General features: G+C 39.1%; 1 long non-coding RNA gene across 1 annotated transcript; it reads right to left on the minus strand.

Annotated features, from left to right (window-relative positions):
• Positions 1-946: 946 nt before the first annotated feature.
• On the minus strand, positions 947-4,087 carry LOC123972236. Its single transcript, XR_006825385.1, has 2 exons — positions 4,000-4,087; positions 947-1,959 (listed from the first exon to the last, which is right to left on the minus strand). It is a non-coding gene; the product is annotated as an uncharacterized LOC123972236 (long non-coding RNA).
• Between the last annotated feature and the right edge of the window lie 205 nt (positions 4,088-4,292).

Raw genomic sequence — 4,292 nt, forward strand, 5'->3', positions numbered from 1 at the left:
TCAAATGCATGACCAAGACAGTAGGTCCTCCTACGACATGGCTGGTACTCAAATAACCCAGATGATTTGTCTCACATACAGTGCTGCCCTGTTTCACACCTCCCCACCGCTCCCATGTGGACATTTTGTTTACCTCTAGCTTGGGTTACGCTTGTGGTTGTGCCTTGGCGAGTCAAAGAGATGACCTGGAAATGTACGCTTGCGAAAAGGCTGCACTCACATGAGTGGGTTCCTTCTATCTTTCGTTTGTTCTTTCTTAAAATCGGCCAAATTATTATTATTATTATTACTATTATTATTATTATTATTATTATTATTATGTAATTTGTGCAGGTCGGAAAATCTGCGACAAATTCAGCTCATTTTGCCATATACACCGTTGTTACAATTGACACGAAATCTTCGTTGAAATTGAAAAATGATTTGTGTATCTGCCCTGTGATTCCGGATCTTTAATGGGTTCTTCCTTGTCTACACTCTTCTACCAAGTCTCATGAAAATCCAGCCAGTGCAATCCTGCTGAAAGACAAAACGTCACCAAAACATATGGCTCCTTGGTGGAGTTAATAATGACATTTTTAATAATCTTTGCAACCATTTATATGAGAAAGACATGCAAATTCAAGCCTACAAAATAAAACCATATACAATATTCAATACCATCTCTAATTAAGAGAGAAATCCTCCATTCAACACTCCAGGGCAAAACACTGCTGCACATTGCACGCTATCATCATACTTCTCAAATTGGATTTGCCACCTCAGTGTATAGCCTGACTTTGAATGGTTGGAATGTAAGCCATAGTTGACACAAGGCAAACAGACTGCATATCATTCAGAAATTTGGCAGACTCCTTGCAAATAGCTATTACAAGTTCCATAAAACGTTTTTTACAGCACAATACAGACATGAAGACTGTGCACAACAGCAGTAGATAACAGAGCAAAAGATTCAACATTTATAAATTCTTATGACCACAACAGTAAAAGTGACAATAATAGCACTGTCCAGCTACTTCACAGAGGAATAAGAATAGACTTATTGCTTTGTTTATATGTTGGTGTGCAGAAGCCACAATGGACAGAGTGAACAGAACAAGACATGAGGTAAAGATATCTCACTGACAGATGGCTTTGATTTATTTATTTGTATTTGACACACATTCAGAACATTTATGATATATTTTAAATGCAATCTGATAAATAGGTTTGACATGACCTGGTATGTAGACTAAACAATAACTTAATCGGCCCTGCCCCCTTATCCACAACATTGGACTGCAGCCTGAATCCTGCACAAGCTGAATTTTTTTGGTCATATTTTGCTTCATTGAGGTTTTTGGTTGCTGGTTTCCAATTCCTCAAAGTGCTATGTTGTTAGCCATGGCTTCGCTCTTGTCAGATTTCCATAGATCTTGAGGACCTCACTTGGATTTCCTTCATGCTGACATGATTTTTTTTTTGGCTTTCAGAAACAGTGGACTCACCACATCATCCAAGCTTGGAACTCTGATGATAGTAAACGGTGATGATGGTGTTAAATGAAACACTGAAGGAATAGCTCAACATTCTGGGAACTATGCCTATTTGCTTTCATGATTAGATTTAGATGAAAAGATTTATACCACTCGAATGTTTGTCAAATATGAAGCTATAGCCACCAGCTGGTTCTGTCCAAACTCTTGAAGAATAGTCATTTTTACACTGAGTTTTTTGTTTCCAATTAGAGATGTAACTGGTTAAAGGGGCTACATGTAGTTTTTCAGTGAAATTAATTCTTGATATATCAAATTTTCGCTGCCATATTGTCAATGGGGTGTAGCGTCACTTAGAAATGAAGTTCACGCCTGTTTTCACTGTTGCTTGGAACAGCCACTTTTCTGCTTCTTATGTGAGGACACCAGATCGGATTTAGCCCTGTGCACGCTCCCGAGCCTCTCTCCGACTACAGCAACAACACTGCAGTAAACGAAATACAGTCTACTAACACCATAAAAAAACTGGCTCCCAGCACAACACAGACTCCAACACAAACTCCACATAAGGATACAAAACAACAGTAAAGGTTTATGTGCTCAAGCCTGTCAGACCAAACAAGAATCCGATGATGTCAGTGAAAACAGTCAACATCAGAAAGACTGGAGTCACGGAGAGAGTCACGTTAGCTCACAGGCTAACGCTGAGTAGTTGCTAACGTTATCCCATGCAATATATAATATGTAAAGTTATGGCTTTCCACATTACTTCACAAACTAACGCGATCCACATTACTATCCTGTGTATCACCGGTATTATATTAAAGTATTGATTTTAGCCTGCAAGAAATTATGTATCGGTACAAATCAAATATGGAGCCATTTGTTTACTTTACCCTATAGATGGGTTTCTTGTTTACAAACACTACTGGATGCGGGGCAAAAGTGCTTTGGTAGCTGGTCAGAAGACTGTAGTCAACCACAACGTAGAATACGCATTGTTTGTAAATTCTTGTTGACTTAATAATAAACTGGGATTTCAGAGTTGGATCTGTTTGTTTGTGTTTCATTTTGAATATTAATATAACATATGCAACCGCGCTGCAGACTAGCGAAGCTGGAGGTAATGTTGTTCAAATCAACTGCTAGCCAAAAGGCTAATGGAAAATGAGGGAGAGAGGCATTCTTTCCACAGCTGTAAGTACTGCAATTTGTCCTAGCTGTGTCACACTCAGAGATGCAAAGAACATTGTCTTCCATTGTAAACTTTGTGTGACCAGCAAAAAGTTTACAACTGCAAACAATTTTGTATTGAAGCATCTGCTAAAGCAGCACAGCAACGTGAAACTTTGCCTGTAGAAAGAAACTCCGGCTGCTACTGTGATGCGTCCACTCGGCAGGAGAAAGTGGTGTTAATCAACGTTCCGTGTTTCTTAAAAGCACAGAATACTTCTCTTATAAATGCATGTGCAAAACAGTTAGTTCTGAAGTCGAGACACTTGCTTGATTTTTGCTCAGACAGTGGCGTTAAAAAAGGTATATGCTTCGTAAAAATCATACTCATTGATGCTGTTATGAATACGCAATTAGCTAAAAAGTCTGGAGGGACCTGCTTTGTTTTTTTATTATTTTTAAATAGCCTATATGATACAGCATCCCCTGGTCTGAGAGGCTGCAGTGTTTTCAGTCCTGCTGGTTGACTCCTCAGGTTAATTATTGTTCCAGTAAAGTGGATTCATTTCTAAAATGCGCTGCTGAACAGGTTTTCTGTCACTTTTAAGGATGGGGTGGGGTGGTTGAAAGTAATTGTAACGTAAGAGAAATATTTTTACTTTTCTACTTATTTACTTTTAATACCCAGTAATAAGTAATATTATTACTTTTTAAATGAGTAATAAGTAACTCATTTAGAGTAATTTGCCCAACACTGCAGCTATATATGCCATATAAACTGATATGCTGCGAAGACCGAGTTCTGCTTTCTGCCCCCTGGTTGCGCGAGCAACTCGGTGATGATGTTGCACAGAAACCCGTCTATAGTGATGCGAGGCAGGAGCAGCAGGCCACATTAGCACGGATCTACCGCTGTTTGCTTCGTAACGTTCAATTATTGAGGTTTACTGATACTCAGGTACACAGCTTCTTAACCGTCTTAGTTGCTCTAACTTATGTGACCCACATAATATACAATACTGCAACATAACTGCACAGGATAACAAATTGGAAGAACCATTCACCACAGTAATGTTACCTACTGCGGTCTAACTGTTATAAAATGTGGCAACAGTCTTATTTATAATATTCAGTCCAGCTCACTTACCGTTTCGTTGTCCTCCAATACATTTAGCTGTGCTCACATTGCTGAGCCTCCGGTGAAAATACACAAATAGTAACATTACTGAAAAGCTGGCGATGTATTAATTCGGCTAAATGCAGAAAATGTAACGTTTTCATGTAACGAGCATGAATCAGTTCAACTTCAAGCTGATAAAAATATTACTGTAACGTTGCAGTGGGAGTTTACCTGAGTTTCCAGCATGCTGGGTGAAGCTGTCTCTCGGTGAACCTGTCTATAGCTGCTGTCACACTGCCTTTTCTCCAGGAGTATTGTGCCAATATGCAGCTCGGTGCGCTGAATGACCATGAACTACTCTGTGTGAAAAGCTACTGCTGCTGGGTAGATTTTGCTACATGTACAGAGGTGCTGCTGGCTGTAGCTCCATATTTATCGTACATGAGACAGACATGGCAAGAAAGTAAATAATCATATTTCCCGGAATGTCAAAATATTCTTTTAAGTGTTGTAAACAGGAAATG

Source organism: Micropterus dolomieu, linkage group LG06 (genome assembly GCF_021292245.1).
Source record: "Micropterus dolomieu isolate WLL.071019.BEF.003 ecotype Adirondacks linkage group LG06, ASM2129224v1, whole genome shotgun sequence".
Lineage (NCBI taxonomy): Eukaryota > Metazoa > Chordata > Actinopteri > Centrarchiformes > Centrarchidae > Micropterus > Micropterus dolomieu.